Source organism: Crinia signifera, chromosome 5, assembly GCF_055691185.1.
Source record: "Crinia signifera chromosome 5, ASM5569118v1, whole genome shotgun sequence".
In the NCBI taxonomy this organism is placed as follows: Eukaryota; Metazoa; Chordata; class Amphibia; order Anura; family Myobatrachidae; genus Crinia; species Crinia signifera.
In genome coordinates this window covers 110,334,330-110,353,217 of record NC_139221.1, presented here as the reverse complement: position 1 = coordinate 110,353,217, position 18,888 = coordinate 110,334,330, and positions in this window count along the sequence as shown.

Here is an 18,888-nt window from a genome sequence, read left to right as displayed (position 1 = left end):
GCAGGGATCTGTGATCTGAGAACTCTCATTTGTTGTTTGCTACCATTAGACAGCAGGCTGCTGGAATCAGGGGGCACCGACATACTTTAAGACACCACATCCACACTTTCACTTGAGGGGATGGAAAGGGAGTATTGGTGGCAGTGTGGGGTTGGGGGGTAGTAGATTGATGTTTGGGTAGGGTGTCGATAAGCCTTACCATGGCCCTGTGTCCTGTTCATTATGTTTGACATCCAACAGCAGAAGTGACAGCATAGGCCACACCTGAGGCTATCTATCTCACTATACCCATACTGACTACACTCTGAATGTGTGAGGTTGCATACCATTATTTAAACTCACTTTGGGTAGACTGCCTTTACAGTTCCTGAAGCTTTTCTAAGGATGTCAGACTCTCTGAGATTATCTAAATAATTCTATAATAGTTAAGGATAAATGGTAAAATTCTGATTCTCTTCTATTTTGCCAACATATAAGGATATATCTCAAGATGAGTTTAACATCCAAACTTAATTTAATACAATTTTATACACATGTTTAGGCAATATTTTAAGGTACACATTAATAAAAGTTATGTTTAAAATATTACATTATTTAATTTGTGAGTGCTCCACAAATAATTTTTGTCTTCTGTATCTATGCATTCTAGAAACTTGTTTCTTATCCCTAATTCTGAGAGCACCACCAACCCCCAAAAATCATATTTTGATAGAATACATGGTACATACCTTGGTATCAACTATTGTCTTTTGATGTTCCACCATTTTCTGCAGACTCTATACCCTAGCTTCAATTAATTAATAAAGTGACCATCGGGTTCTTGGTCCTCTTTCTGACTAGGGCCCTTCTCCACCAATCACTCAGTTTAGGTTGGCCAGCTCTAGGTAGAGTCCTTGTGGTTCTGAACTTCTTCTATCTACAAACGATTGAGGCCACTGTGCTCATTGGGACCTTCAAAGCAGGAGATATTTTTCTGTATCCTTCACCAGATTTGTGCCTTGAGAGAATCCTGTCTCGAAGATTTACAGACAATTCCTTTGACTTCATGCTTGGTTTGTGCTCTGACATGCGCTGTCAAATGTGAGACCATATATATGCCTTTCCACATCATCTCCAATCAACTGAATTTACCACAACTGTACTCCAATTAAGATGTAGGAACATCTCAAGAATGATCAGTGGAAGCAGGATGCACTTGAGCTCAATTTTGAATTTAGAAAGAGAAAGTGTGTATGCGTGGTACGCAATCAACAGCTGCTGGCACAGGGTTGTCAGGCCCTCGATTGATAACAAAAAATGAAAAATAAGAAGATGTGCCAGCGCTGGCTGTACCAATGATCAAACAAGACGGTTCTCAAAATAAAATACAAATTTAATAATTAAGAAATTAAAATGACATATAAATTATATCAGTTAATATAATGAATCGGAGGAAGCACCCACATCTTTGTTTGTTTTTAGTATTGGGTTATTGTGGTGTAGTGTCACCACTGTGAGGTGCACCCACCGGAAGCTGCCCAGCACTCCATTTGACTGATCTATTCTCTTTTTTTGTTAATATAATGAATCGTTAGACATAGAGTCGATGTGCACGATTTAAAATCATATATCGCAGGGATATTATTGCGTGGTGTTTGTAATGGAAATTTCCCATAGAATAGCTGATAATGTAGGTTTATATTACCATCCAAGTTCGTCTGGTAGATATTTGTATCCAGAATCAGGTGACACAGTAGTCCTAAGTTGCCTTTTGATTTTAAGGGCTCAGGCTTTCCACTCAGGCGATCTTCCTCTTGAATACTGGATAAATTAGGGATCATGCAGTTATCCCAAAAGGTTTGGTCCAGATGTTATGAGGGACGTCTGTGGGAGGATAGACAGTCACAGAAATTCAAAGGATGGTGTCAGCAAAGAGTTAAATCAGCTCAACGTGTTTCCCCGGATCATGTACCTCCGGCTTCCTCAGGAGCAAGTGTCAACTGTGAGCTCAGTGCTCATTCTTATACCAGAGGGCTAATTGTCTAAACGATTCACCTGTGCATTAATTACATGTTTAAAAACTTAAAAAATATGAGAACCGTCTGAAAAATACATCGATTATTATCTTTATTTATATAGGAGTCAGTATTATGAATAATCAGATTACTTTGAACATGATGAAGATGGTTTTGCGATGAAAGATAAATATTCCATTTGAATTACCATCCAGACAAAATGGCCGCCCCCATACAGCAGACAGTTTCAGAGAACTGTGTGCTATATGGGGGTGGCCATTTTGTGGTGGTCCTCAGCAGAAGAACGGAGCCGCCGGGACCAGCGAAATAGGTAAGCCTGCGGGGGATTGGGGGGAGGTGTAACTATAGCACCGCACCCCCTGGCGCCCCCATATGCACAGTGCCCCCCGCGGTGCTATAGTTACGCCCCCCCCCCCCCCCACTGCCGTAACCAGCACCAGGCTGAACGAGCCGGGGCTGGTATTAAAAAATCAGGAAACCCGACAAATAGGGCTTCGCTGATTTTTTAAAACCAGCCCCAGGCTCCAGGTCCAGGGCTGGTTCCCAAAATACGGGGGACAAAATGACTAGGGGTCCCCCGTATTCTAAGAACCAGCCCCAGGCCAAACCAGCCAGCAGGGTAATGTCACAGCCGGGGGGAGACTTTTTATACAAGTCCGCCCGGCCAAAGCATTCAGCCCTCTGACTGGTCAGCCTGGCCAGGGGCCCTGGGGGAGTGGGGACCCCCCAATTAAGGGGTCCCCCCCTCCAGGACTTACCTGACCAGGCTGAAGCCTGGTGCTGTCCCCGGTGACCCTCTGCGGTGGTCACCGGGCTGATTGAAGTGTAAAAAATAGAATAAAAACTATTGTCTTTTACTGTGGAACTATGGGTCCCAGCAAGCCTCCCCTGCATGCTGGGACTTGGAGAACCACAAGTCTCAGCATGCGGGGCATTAAAGGGCCCGCTGGCACTTGTAGTTCCACAGTAAAATCCATGGGGGACCTGTGGACGGAAATCCTACTCACCTGGTGAAGATCCCGCCATCTTCTCCATCTCCGCTGTAGTCCACCGCATCAGCCGCCGGTAACCGATTGGAATGAGAGGCGCAGAGATGTTTCATCTTCCGCGCCTCTCATCCGAATGATTCTATTGGCCGCCTAGTGGTCAATCAGGAGCCGAGAAAGTCGGCTCCTGATTGGCCGCTAGGTGGCCAATAGAATCATTCGGATGAGAGGCGCGTAAGGTAAAAAACATCTCGGCGCCTCTCATTCCAATCGGAATGCAATATTAAGCTACTAGTGAAATGTAATATATATTTTGTACCTTTGGTCCATTTTAGAAGAGATCCATATAAGATTCACAAATATGGAATGTGTGTCATTATTACTTATTGCATTGTGTTACAGATTAGTGCTTAACACCGTTATGCATAGAAAGTAAAGAGTATATATATATATATATATATACATATATATATATATATGCATATATATATATATATATATATCTATATATCTATATATACTGATCCAGGAACTGCCGGCACTCATTCAATGATGAGAACAACTTGCTCCCGGTGCCAGAGATAGTGCAAAATATAAATCCAATTTCCCTGATGTGAAAGAACGGCATTCAGAAGACTGAATAAAGCAAAAATAAATTGTATTGAAGGTGTAAAGGGGAACGTTTCGGGGAGTGACCCCCGTCTTCAGCCCCAACCTATATATACATATATATATATATATATATATATATAGATCTAGATCTATATATATATATATAGATATATATATATATCTATATATATATATACAGTATATGATTTTTCTTCTGCTAGGCAATTGTAAACTCTTCTAATCAAGTACATTTAAAAAAATATAGTCTAGTAACATCTGCAGCCTTGTGCATAATTAATGAGATCTGTCACACACATATAAACACATACAAACACGCATCCACTATTCTTGTATGATTGCTTGGTAAGTGTTATTTAATCACAGTCATACAGACATGCAAACACAGCAACAAGTAAACAGACAAGCACATAAACGCTGTATACATTAAAATGTTGAATAAATGTGTACATATAGTTGAAGGATACAGGGAATTAAATACATCTCTCTTCTTTTATCAATACATATAAAATGTGCAGAAATAATTTGCCAATCCTAAAGAAAAAGGTGGGTGTAAGTGAAGTAACAAATTACTTATATTTATCATACTCCCTGTTGCAGTGAGGCCCCATGATGCATTTCTAGCACAAGACTCAAATGCCCCATTGACGGCTAAGTTTTATATATATACTGTATTGCAGAGTGAACACATTGAATGCACTCCTATATACTGTATAACTCATTATCTGATCAAGATCCCATCGTTAAACAACGTCATTGCTAATCCTATTATACATAACAGACCACTATTGTACAGAAAACTACATGTACAGACTCCATACACATTTTCCAACTGTAAGGCATATTCCACATATATATCATTGTTTATTGCAGGATCAATTGTTTGAAGTCACTTGCACCACCGGTCAAGTGAGACTACATTATCACTTGCCACCAGTAGCATATGATCTGTACTGTCCATTTTGCAATTTTGCCACCAAAATGTAACTAGTTTAAAATGTTCCCATGCCATTTACAATATTTTTAGTACAATTGTACTTGGTTGCATGTTCAATCATAATGCTACAAGAACTTAGTACACATTTTGGTGTGTAGTTTTGTAAGTTTCTTAAATGATTTTTGTCCTAAAGTCATCCACACCAAAACTGCTATTTCTTCCTCAGCCATACTATAGAACAGGGTGAATTTGCTCCATAGTCTTCCCATGTTCATAGTCTAGAAATTCCACAAAATGTATATTTAAAATATTCACTTTGGAAAATTACAAGCAGATATCTACTTGCTAATAAAAAATTGAGGTTGATTGTTGTCCTCTTTTATCTTTAAGACAAATTGGGGTCTCTTACTGACCTCCGTGGGGGTCCCTATATGCACATAAAGGTATCTTTATGTGAGTTCAGAGATAGTCTCCCTTCCACTTCTTCTGTAACTTCCTGCCTTTTCCACGCTTGGCATGAATTTTACTGACCTGATAAAAAGGCCCTATTTGCACATAAAGGTGTCTTTGAGGCAGGATCTTATTCTTCCAATATATCACCCGACACTTTGTATCCAATCACCAAACCACCACATCAAACGTCTGATGAACAGACACTCACCTCAATATGAGGCCCTATGTGCACGTAGCAATTTCTTTGTTTTTCCTCCAGGTAAGGATAATCTCCACAACCAGCATACTCCGTACAAAAATATTTATTCCATAGGTGTACACATAAAACAAACGATAAAAATTGTATTAAAAAGCCATGTCACACTCCAAATGTGTGAGACCAAAAACTCTCTCTTCCTGCATCCGGAACAGGTTGAGATGATTTCTGCCAGATGAAATACAGCAATAGGTCTCACCATTAAGTGTGCCTCCTTCCTCTCACCAACGCGTTTCGGGCTATGGCTTCAGCCCTTTTTCAAGGTGTGAGGTGTACATGATCTGGGGTGGTTTTTATACCTGTCCCACAGATCACCTTAAAACCATAATTCATAAAACCTGGGCCGGAGTGGAAAGTAACCATCTCCTTTAAACCCACCTAAATACCTAACTAATACAGCATTGCAACCTGGCTACACTGCTAATATAAAAATACACATATACGTATAAAAATAATAACCAAAAACCACGGATGCGGTATATATCGTTTACACTCCTTTCCTGGAGTTATGTCCATATTTTGTTTCCTCCGTCACACACCTGTAGCGGTTATCCCCACAGCGCAACGTCACTTCCGGTGCATCGGACGTGGTTTCCGGTATCCAGAACGGAACACAAACGTCCTGTAATGTGGTTCCCGTCTGGGTAGCTGGTGTCCGCTTCCTACTTCCTATGATGCGGACCTTCAACTTCCTCTGTATGAGACGCATATACTTGCTGTTCACTTTATGGGGAGTCGCGATCGCCATCTTGGGTGATATATTCTCATAGGGATAGATGTTATTACAGTGTGTCCATCCTTTGTGCCTCCATATTGTGGCAATAAACGTAAACGGCTCCATTGATATTATATCAGGGACAAACACACATAGAAGAAATATATTAGTATGGTTTACATCACAAAAAGCATTTTACTTCAAACGCTACATTAAGCCCATTTGGCTCTATTGTTTTGTGTGAGTAAATTTTCTTCATTTCAGTACATGCAAGACGCTTTTCCCTATCATTGATCCTCCAGTTCTCTTTGGTGACAGTTATTCCACAAAATGACAGTAAATGCTTAGTGTCACTATTATGTGTATTTTTGAAGTGCATGGAAACATTATGAGTCTCCGTGCCTTTTTTAATGTTTCTCACATGTTCAGCCATGCGAGTTTTAAGCATTCTTATGGTCTTCCCAATATATTGCTTATGGCACGAACACTCTATAATGTATACACAAAATTTAGTGTTGCAAGTGATAAAATCTTCGATGGTATGCCACTCATTAGTTTGTACCGATTTATATTGATTTATCACCCTGCTATCACTTTTGCATGTTCTGCACATTGAACAAGTGCCACACCGGTAAAACCCTTTTGATTTTATTGGGTTAGGGGGAGATGGTGTATTAATGGCACTAGTGACTATGAGGTTCTTTAAATTATTTGCTCTCCTATAGATGAACTGGGGATTCTCATCAATAAATGGTTCCAGAATGGGATCACTCTTTAGGAGGCCCCAGTGCTTTCTGATAATTTTTTCAATCTGTTTTGATTGACTGGTGAATTGGGTGATGAAATTTACACCCCTCTTGTTGTTCTTTTCCTTAAGTTGAGGGGCCTCAGGTGTCAAACCAACCACACTTTGCACTGATTTACGGCCTCTTTCCCTTGCCCTTGTGATATCTCTTTCATGGTACCCTTTATTGATAAATTGCTTCTCCATTTTATCTGCATGAACTTCATATATTGCTAGTTCTGTGCAGTTCCTGCCTATTCTTTGGAACTGACCATTAGGTATACTGCGCAACCAATTAACATGATGGTTGCTACTGTAATTAATAAAAGAGTTGCAATCTGTGCTTTTCTCATAATTTCGGGTCTTCACAATACCTCCCTCTACATAAATGTAGAGGTCCAAGAAATTAACATTGGTTTTGCTTTTATCAAAGGTCAATTTTATATTAATATCATTACAGTTGAGGCCATCACAAAAATTGTTTAAAGAAACATCATCCCCATTCCAAATAAACAAAATATCGTCAATGTACCGCTTCCAGGACACTAGGCTGGCGCCAAGCTGCAAGTTGTTAAAAATGCACTCCTCCTCCCACTTTGCCATAAATAGATTGGCATAGCTTGGCGCCAGCCTAGTGCCCATCGCGGTACCCGTGAGCTGTAAATAAAAATCCCCGTTAAACCAAAAATAATTATTGTTCATTATTGTTCCTCCACTGGGGTACCTTCCTTGTCCAAAAAATGTTCGACAGCTCTTAGGCCCACCATATGGTCGATTATAGTGTACAGTGAGGTCACATCTGACGTCACTAAAGTGTATCCTGTTTCCCACTGTACACTACTTAACACATCCAAGGTGGCCGGGGTGTCTTTCAAATAGGAGGCATTTTTCTGGACTAGGGGTTGCAATAATGTGTCTAGATAGTGAGACAAATTTGAAAGCACTGAATTAGTTCCGGCTACAATAGGTCGTCCGGGGGGATCCACCATACTCTTATGTATTTTAGGCAGAATATACACCACAGGAATGGAGGGTGTCTCAATAACAATGTACTCTTTAATTTTTTCCTCAAGTACTCCTTTTAGTGTATATAAATTTAAAAAGACCTCCAATTTTTTAGCGATTGTTCCTGTTGGATTGCCCCTTAGCTTTTTATAAGTTTTATTATCCAACAGCTGCCTATATATTTCTTTATTATAATCTTCTGTGTTTAAAATAACAATACTGCCCCCTTTGTCAGCCGGCTTCACTATTATGCTGTCATTATCTTTGAGGGTTTTAATCGCGCTCCTTTCTCCTTTTGTTAGATTTAAGTTTTTTGGGGGTTTGATCTGCATTTTATCAAGGTCGTCTCTAACTAATTTTTCAAAAGTCTCCACAAGACACCCCTTCTTGTGGGTCGGGTAGAAAGTGGACTTTTTCTTAAAGATGGAAACCGTTTCAGTGGGAATTTCCTCACTGATATTAGCAGTCTCTCCTCCTAATTTCTTTTCATCAAAGAAACGTTTGAGCGATAATTTCCTCACGAATTTTTGGAGGTCAACATATACCTCAAACTTGTCGATCTTATTAGATGGGGCGAACTTTAAGCCTTTTTCAAGCAGAGAACTCTCATCTTTTGTAAGTTGATAGCTACTTAGATTTACAATTTTGGTTTTGTGGTCCTCGATTGGAATGGGGTCAACTTCCCTATTGACACCTGTCTCTTCTACATTAGTTACAGTGGGACTTTTCTTTTTACGTTTTATCCTGTTTGCCCCCTTACCTCTTTTTCCCCTCTTTCGATTTAATTTAGGACCATCTATCTGTACCTGGGAGTAGTGGGTCTCTGGTCTAAAAAATGGTGGTCGTTGGTCCTATTTTCATCAGAACGATTGAAGGATTCCCAAGATGGTTTATTTTCCCTCCAATTATGGTTTTGGCTGTAATTTTTTCTCCTCCATCTTTTTTCTTTGGGTCTTTCCCACCTATTTTCTTCCCATCTATTTTCCTCCCATCTCTCTTGGTTTCCCTCATCCCTACTTTTGGGGGGCAAATTCCAATTTTGGTTAAGTCGTGGGGTATTGTCATATTCATTTAGAGGTTTCTTTCTTAATCTATATTTGTATGTATTACTTGGGATTTTTCTTTGGGGTGATTTATTCTCCTCCACATGCTTTGTTATGTCCACTTTAGATAAACGTTTTTCTTTATTAGTAATACAATGCTGATTACCGGAGTATGCTCAATAAAATTAATGCAGTTAATCATTGATCAAAAAGAGGAGGAATTGAATAAATTAGAGGGAGAGATAGCCATATATAAATCACTCATAGAACCCTATTCCAAGTCTAAAGAATATAAAGATTTAGAAGAAAGTGTAACTATAAAAATAGAAAGGAATGAAAGGGATCTAATGGCTAAAAAAAAGAAAAAGTTCTGGAGAGACAAGGACGACTATAAAAAGGGTAATCAGCATTGTATTACTAATAAAGAAAAACGTTTATCTAAAGTGGACATAACAAAGCATGTGGAGGAGAATAAATCACCCCAAAGAAAAATCCCAAGTAATACATACAAATATAGATTAAGAAAAAAACCTCTAAATGAATATGACAATACCCCACAACTTAACCAAAATTGGAATTTGCCCCCCAAAATTAGGGATGAGGGAAACCAAGAGAGATGGGAGGAAAATAGATGGGAAGAAAATAGGTGGGAAAGACCCAAAGAAAAAAGATGGAGGAGAAAAAATTACAGCCAAAACCATAATTGGAGGGAAAATAAACCATCTTGGGAATCCTCCAATCGTTCTGATGAAAATAGGACCAACGACCACCATTTTTTAGACCAGAGACCCACTACTCCCAGGTACAGATAGATGGTCCTAAATTAAATCGAAAGAGGGGAAAAAGAGGTCAGGGGGCAAACAGGATAAAACGTAAAAAGAAAAGTCCCACTGTAACTAATGTAGAAGAGACAGGTGACAATAGGGAAGTTGACCCCATTCCAATCGAGGACCACAAAACCAAAATTGTAAATCTAAGTAGCTATCAACTTACAAAAGATGAGAGTTCTCTGCTTGAAAAAGGCTTAAAGTTCGCCCCATCTAATAAGATCGACAAGTTTGAGGTATATGTTGACCTCCAAAAATTCGTGAGGAAATTATCGCTCAAACGTTTCTTTGATGAAAAGAAATTAGGAGGAGAGACTGCTAATATCAGTGAGGAAATTCCCACTGAAACGGTTTCCATCTTTAAGAAAAAGTCCACTTTCTACCCGACCCACAAGAAGGGGTGTCTTGTGGAGACTTTTGAAAAATTAGTTAGAGACGACCTTGATAAAATGCAGATCAAACCCCCAAAAAACTTAAATCTAACAAAAGGAGAAAGGAGCGCAATTAAAACCCTCAAAGATAATGACAGCATAATAGTGAAGCCGGCTGACAAAGGGGGCAGTATTGTTATTTTAAACACAGAAGATTATAATAAAGAAATATATAGGCAGCTGTTGGATAATAAAACTTATAAAAAGCTAAGGGGCAATCCAACAGGAACAATCGCTAAAAAATTGGAGGTCTTTTTAAATTTATATACACTAAAAGGAGTACTTGAGGAAAAAATTAAAGAGTACATTGTTATTGAGACACCCTCCATTCCTGTGGTGTATATTCTGCCTAAAATACATAAGAGTATGGTGGATCCCCCCGGACGACCTATTGTAGCCGGAACTAATTCAGTGCTTTCAAATTTGTCTCACTATCTAGACACATTATTGCAACCCCTAGTCCAGAAAAATGCCTCCTATTTGAAAGACACCCCGGCCACCTTGGATGTGTTAAGTAGTGTACAGTGGGAAACAGGATACACTTTAGTGACGTCAGATGTGACCTCACTGTACACTATAATCGACCATATGGTGGGCCTAAGAGCTGTCGAACATTTTTTGGACAAGGAAGGTACCCCAGTGGAGGAAAAGAACTTTATATTGGAGGGCATTTCTTTGATTTTGAACAATAATTATTTTTGGTTTAACGGGGATTTTAATTTACAGCTCACGGGTACCGCGATGGGCACTAGGCTGGCGCCAAGCTATGCCAATCTATTTATGGCAAAGTGGGAGGAGGAGTGCATTTTTAACAACTTGCAGCTTGGCGCCAGCCTAGTGTCCTGGAAGCGGTACATTGACGATATTTTGTTTATTTGGAATGGGGATGATGTTTCTTTAAACAATTTTTGTGATGGCCTCAACTGTAATGATATTAATATAAAATTGACCTTTGATAAAAGCAAAACCAATGTTAATTTCTTGGACCTCTACATTTATGTAGAGGGAGGTATTGTGAAGACCCGAAATTATGAGAAAAGCACAGATTGCAACTCTTTTATTAATTACAGTAGCAACCATCATGTTAATTGGTTGCGCAGTATACCTAATGGTCAGTTCCAAAGAATAAGCAGGAACTGCACAGAACTAGCAATATATGAAGTTCATGCAGATAAAATGGAGAAGCAATTTATCAATAAAGGGTACCATGAAAGAGATATCACAAGGGCAAGGGAAAGAGGCCGTAAATCAGTGCAAAGTGTGGTTGGTTTGACACCTGAGGCCCCTCAACTTAAGGAAAAGAACAACAAGAGGGGTGTAAATTTCATCACCCAATTCACCAGTCAATCAAAACAGATTGAAAAAATTATCAGAAAGCACTGGGGCCTCCTAAAGAGTGATCCCATTCTGGAACCATTTATTGATGAGAATCCCCAGTTCATCTATAGGAGAGCAAATAATTTAAAGAACCTCATAGTCACTAGTGCCATTAATACACCATCTCCCCCTAACCCAATAAAATCAAAAGGGTTTTACCGGTGTGGCACTTGTTCAATGTGCAGAACATGCAAAAGTGATAGCAGGGTGATAAATCAATATAAATCGGTACAAACTAATGAGTGGCATACCATCGAAGATTTTATCACTTGCAACACTAAATTTTGTGTATACATTATAGAGTGTTCGTGCCATAAGCAATATATTGGGAAGACCATAAGAATGCTTAAAACTCGCATGGCTGAACATGTGAGAAACATTAAAAAAGGCACGGAGACTCATAATGTTTCCATGCACTTCAAAAATACACATAATAGTGACACTAAGCATTTACTGTCATTTTGTGGAATAACTGTCACCAAAGAGAACTGGAGGATCAATGATAGGGAAAAGCGTCTTGCATGTACTGAAATGAAGAAAATTTACTCACACAAAACAATAGAGCCAAATGGGCTTAATGTAGCGTTTGAAGTAAAATGCTTTTTGTGATGTAAACCATACTAATATATTTCTTCTATGTGTGTTTGTCCCTGATATAATATCAATGGAGCCGTTTACGTTTATTGCCACAATATGGAGGCACAAAGGATGGACACACTGTAATAACATCTATCCCTATGAGAATATATCACCCAAGATGGCGATCGCGACTCCCCATAAAGTGAACAGCAAGTATATGCGTCTCATACAGAGGAAGTTGAAGGTCCGCATCATAGGAAGTAGGAAGCGGACACCAGCTACCCAGACGGGAACCACATTACAGGACGTTTGTGTTCCGTTCTGGATACCGGAAACCACGTCCGATGCACCGGAAGTGACGTTGCGCTGTGGGGATAACCGCTACAGGTGTGTGACGGAGGAAACAAAATATGGACATAACTCCAGGAAAGGAGTGTAAACGATATATACCGCATCCGTGGTTTTTGGTTATTATTTTTATACGTATATGTGTATTTTTATATTAGCAGTGTAGCCAGGTTGCAATGCTGTATTAGTTAGGTATTTAGGTGGGTTTAAAGGAGATGGTTACTTTCCACTCCGGCCCAGGTTTTATGAATTATGGTTTTAAGGTGATCTGTGGGACAGGTATAAAAACCACCCCAGATCATGTACACCTCACACCTTGAAAAAGGGCTGAAGCCATAGCCCGAAACGCGTTGGTGAGAGGAAGGAGGCACACTTAATGGTGAGACCTATTGCTGTATTTCTTCTGGCAGAAATCATCTCAACTTGTTCCGGATGCAGGAAGAGAGAGTTTTTGGTCTCACACATTTGGAGTGTGACATGGCTTTTTAATACAATTTTTATCGTTTGTTTTATGTGTACACCTATGGAATAAATATTTTTGTACGGAGTATGCTGGTTGTGGAGATTATCCTTACCTGGAGGAAAAACAAAGAAATCGCTACGTGCACATAGGGCCTCATATTGAGGTGAGTGTCTGTTCATCAGACGTTTGATGTGGTGGTTTGGTGATTGGATACAAAGTGTCGGGTGATATATTGGAAGAATAAGATCCTGCCTCAAAGACACCTTTATGTGCAAATAGGGCCTTTTTATCAGGTCAGTAAAATTCATGCCAAGCGTGTAAAAGGCAGGAAGTTACAGAAGAAGTGGAAGGGAGACTATCTCTGAACTCACATAAAGATACCTTTATGTGCATATAGGGACCCCCACGGAGGTCAGTAAGAGACCCCAATTTGTCTTAAAGATAAAAGAGGACAACAATCAACCTCAATTTTTTATTAGCAAGTAGATATCTGCTTGACGTTCATGGGACAGCGCTAAAGTGTATATTCAACTGTTTTTGTATTGTATCTTGTTGGTGGGAGAGTAGTGACCCACAGAATCTACACATAGCAGCAGTCCCGGGCGCAATCATTCACCTGTCGAAATTCTTTTTTGTTGCGACTTTGGAAAATTAATTTAGTACTTGTGTAGTTTCACGGCGGCAGGCTATGCTACGTTTCAGCGTTGGCTAAGCTATGTTGTCAGCATAGCCGAACGGCTGCTTAGCGTAGTCGGCGTAGTGTACCCTACCTCCCCGTCAGGCAGCATAGTCACCGTACTGTCCCCACGAGATGCAGCTCTGTCCCCGGCAAGCATAGTGAGCGCCTCTCACACAGCGCTGGTAACCACCAGATCCCCTGCGCTGGCGTGCGCCGGTGGAGAGGTGATCATGCGGGAGCCAGCTGCATTTGCCTGAGACGCACGAGTGTCTCAGGCGCTTGTGTGTCTCAGTAATTCATGTGGCAGAGTACGGCAACCCCGCCTGTGTCCGCTTCAGGGAGACGGGGTTAGGGGTTCGGTAGCATGTGCGTCTCGTGCACAAAGGGGGGTGCGTGCGCAAGTGAGTCTCGTGCACAATAAAGGACCCATTTGCCAGTGCTCCATGTTACATACTGGCAAATGTTTCCTTTTCACACCCCCACTATCCACGCCAGCCCAAAGCATGGCGAGCACAGCAAGCCCCAGGAGGGGACTAGTTACGCGTCCTCTCGACCTATTCATACCCCACTATCCACGTCGGCGTGAAGTTGATTTGATAAAGTGTGGCGAGCGCAGCAAGCCACCGAGTCCAAAGCGTAGCGAGTGCAGCGAGCCCTGCGTGGGGATGCGTAAAATGAGCCCGAAGTGTGGCGAGCGGACACGGAATACACGTCAAGTAATACGTGGCCCCTCGCCACGCTTCGGCTCGAAGGCTTTCTGCGCTCGCCACACTTTATGAAATCAACTCCATGATGACGTGGACAGTGGGGTATGAACAGATCGGGAGGACACGTACCACGTCCCCTCGCGGAGCGCAATGCGCTCGCCACGCTTTGGGTTTACCCATAACGATTCGGAATGCGCCTTTCTGGTGCCCGCGAGATCCCGCAGTCGGATCTCGTGATATCTGGACAACGTCACTACAACGTCACTATATGTATATAAGTATGGCCGGGCGGGCGCCATGTTCACTCCAGTCTAGGAGATTGAACAGTGTGCACATCTGGCTTGGCGCCCGCCCGCGTGCTCACTCTCCTGCCCCGCTGTACAACCTGCGTGGTGTAGTAGTTTTAACTACTACACTGCTGATAGTGACAACCTGCTGAGTCTGACTGTGTTAGTGTAGTGTGGTGGTACACTGACAGAGTCTGTGCTGTATATTATATATTTATCCCTGTAGTCTGTGCCTCATATAGATTGATTTACATGTTCTCCAGTCCCACTCCCAGTCCTGTGTGACTAAGCTGGAAAAGGGTACTACAAGTCCCACCTCAGCTGTGCAGGCCACACGTCGGTGCAAATTGCAAAATATAATTTTTATTTTACAATAAAGGGGTTACTGACATTAATAATTCTTTTCACTTTTTCTGGATCTGCTGCTGTGTGACTGTTAGCTGGGACAGGGTACTACAAGTCTCACCTCACCTGTGTGCACACCGGTGCGGCAAAAAAATCGGTGCTGTAAAATAATCAATCTCATTTTTTGGGACAATAAGGGTTACTAACTTAAATTCCTTAATAATAATCCTTTTAAATTTTTCTGACTCTGCTGCTATGTGGCTGTACTCCAGAAAGATAATGGAGAACCAAAATATGGAGACTCCAATAGTACAAGAACCACTTCCTCCAAGTGCTGAATCTGCTGCCACTAGTCAAGACATAGAGCATGATGATGAACTGCCATCAATGTCATCTGCCAATGCCCAATGTCATCATCGAGGGCGTGTGAAATCCAAAAAGGCAAAGTTGAGTACGTTTAGAAAAAAAATAATGTAAATCCTTGGAGGAGAAACTTAAGCTTGCCAATATGACATTTACCACATGGATAGGCAAGGAATGGCTAAGGGCCTGGCCTATGTTCTTGTTTAGTGGTTCAGCTTCACACGACGATCACAACCCTCCTCCCCCCCCCCCCCCCCAGAAATGTAAAGAGAGTTAAGCTTTCAACAAAAAGACAGAAAACTACTCAACCTTCTAAAGACACAGTATCACAAATCCCCAAGGAGAGTCCAAGGGTGTTGGTGGTTGCAATGCCGGACCATCCTATCACTGTGGTGGATTACTTTGGTGACAGCATCCAAGTAGACATGTCCTTACCTGTACTGGCAGGACAAAAAAGGCAGTTTGGAAGCCCCTGTACAAAGTCAAACTGGCTCTATTTTACCTGAGTTGTCCCCCCTCCAGTGTGTACTCTGAAAGAGTTTTCAGTGCAGAAGGAATCTGGTCAGTGAGCAGTGTAGAAGGTTGCTTCCACAAAATTTGGAGAAGATGATGCTCATCAAAATTAATTGGATGAGGATGAGGACAACATCTTGCCTCTATAGAGACAGTTTCTACAAGTAGATGTGACTTGCTTCTTTTTTTGTGGGGCCCAAACAAACCAATCATTTCAGCAACAGTCGTGTGGCAGACCCTGTCGCTGAAATGATTGGTTTGTTAAAATGTGCATGTCCATTTTATATACTATTTATCTTTCCCCTCTCTACTCCTCCTTCCCCTTCAACCTGGTCCTGCTCTCAGTTTTCATTGGTACGGTGGGTGACGCCCAGACATTATCCATTATTGTATCACCAAAATTGCAATAACCCATCTTGTGGCCCCAGAATTTACAATGGTTAGCTCTGCTTTTATACAAGGGTACATTTTCACTAAACACTATTATGACTAATGACATCCAAACTTTTTGCACTTGGAATCTCCGAGGCATTCATTCCCCAATAAAAAGGCGACGTATATTGACCTACCTTAATAAATTAAAAACTGATGTGACATTCCTACAGGAAACTCACTCAACCCCCGAACATGACAAACTGAATATGTTGCATCATAAAGTTGTAGCATCCTGCTCTTTTTCCTCTTAAGCTAGGGTATAAGCCATCCTAATCCATAAGGGTTTACCCTTTGAGACACATAGTAACAAAGGAGATCCGGAGGGATGGTACCTTATTGTAGATATTGCTATAGATGGCTCCAGGTACACACTCTGCAATACCTATGGCCCCAACCGTTATGACAAGTCTTTTGTTCTACACCTGACCAATGAACTGCTCCTGTGGCTAAACTCAAATTGTTTTAGGTGGAGATTTCAATTTAGTAGCTTCACCTACTCTTGATAGAACATACCTCGCTCCCGACCATACAAACAACCTAAGATAGGACTAAATTACTTAACCTCTAAATTAGATCTGTTAGATGCATGGACATCTAGACATCCAGTAGACTCCGAATACACCTATTTTTCCCCGGTTCATGATACTTTTTCCAGACTAGATTACTTCTTCATTTTAACTTTATTGTCACAAAGAGTGTTGGATGTGAGTATCGAGCCGATCTCCGTCTCCTATCATGCCCCAGTCTGGATGGACATTCAAAGTAAATATATGCTGGGATCTAACTCTCAATGGAGATTCCCTGCAAAACTTGCTTCTTCTCAGAAGTTCAAGGCAATGTTGGAGGCGGCGTGGGCTGATTTTGCATCCAATAACATTTCCCATGCAGATAACCCGGGACTATATTGGCAAACAGCTAAATCTGTCCTACAAGGCAACATTATTTATTTTATGAAAAAACATAGGTCAGAACAGGATTCCCCTATAGATCTGCACAAGTAGCTCTTACAAAAGCATACCAGGTCCTTAAATCTAATCCTTCACCTTCCACAAAAGCAAATTACACATCCTGTAAACTCACTTTTGATCAAACTCTCACACAAATGGACGCCCAATATCTGCGCTCTGGGAAAACAATATTCTTCCAGTTCGGGGATAAGCATGGCAGATTATTGTCTAACATGTTGAAAGGAGAACAAACACATTCTCATATTGCAGCCCTATCGGATTCACATGGCACACCTCATTATCAAGGAAATTAAATAGCTTACATATTTTACCACTATTACCGTAATTTATACTCACAGGGACCCATTGATATACACCAAAAGAATTCATTTTTGAGAGGTATTCAACTCCCCGCGATTACCCTACACATATAGAACAACTTTTAGGTAAATTCACCACCCTTGAAGTACAGAAAGCTATTACATAATTTAAAGCCCCAGGCCCTGACAGCTTCGAAAGTGAGTTCTATAAACTCCTTAATCCTTACATCTTAGAGCCCCTAACTAACCTTTTAACTCAATTATGGATGGACATCCCCTCCCTTTACATTTTAATTCAGCCATAATAAAAGTTCTGTTGAAGCCAAATAGAAACCCCTCCTCCGTTCTTCATATAGACCCATTTCTTTATTAAATATAGATTATAAAATATTTACCAAGTTGCTTGGAGAGAGACTCAAGACTGTCCTACCATCCCTTATTCATGAGGACCAGACTGGATTTATCTGGAGCTGTAGCTCAGTATCCAACATCAGAAAGGTCCTCACGGTTCTTCAGTCCCTCTCTGACTCTCCACTAGATCACTAGATGCTGAAAAAGCATTTGATATGGTGTCCTGGGATCACCTGATGGAGACTCTAAGGCGTTTGGCTTCCCTTAACCATATATTTTAATTTTACGTTCCCTCTATAAGTCTCCCACATCCTTTTTGTGTTCGGAAAGGAACAAGACAGGGATGCCCGCTTTCCAGTCTTCTATTTGCTGCAGCCTTAGAACCCCTTGCAGTTGCACTACGGCAAAGCTTGGAGTTCAGTGGCATCATAGTTGGTATCTGTGAATGCAAATTATCATTATTTGCTGACGATATTTTGTTATTCATCTCCAACCCTCTTCTTTCCATACCAGAAATATTAAGACTTACATCAATGTTCGTATCCTTCTCGGGTTACAAGAGTAACATAGACAAATCTGAATTGCTCCGTCTAAACTCCCCATCATATCTTAATTCGTACCCACATATGACAACATATAGCCTCTCTTTTCACATTAGCACCACACAAACTTAAATATTTAGGTGTCCTTATCCCCTCAAATCATTCCTCACTCTACTCACTTAATTACACTCCAATCATAGCCAAAATGCATACAGAATTAAACCACTGGAAGGATCTTAAATTATCCTTATTAGACCGTACTGTAGTGATAAAAAACATAATTTCCCCCAAACTCTCTTATTTACTTCAAATGCTACCTAAGCTACCAAAGCAGATACAACACACTGCACACAAGACTTTTCCAGATTTATCTGGAAGTCTCAAAAACCCAGAATGACTAGAACGCGCGCTTTTCTGCCAAAAACGAAAGGAGGCCTAGGTATGCCCAATATTAGGATTTTTGCCAAATAGGCCCTATTTTGCTATGCGACAGTTTGGCTTTTGGGAACAAACTGCTATTCTAACCTAGACGTGGAGATGGCCCTCTTCC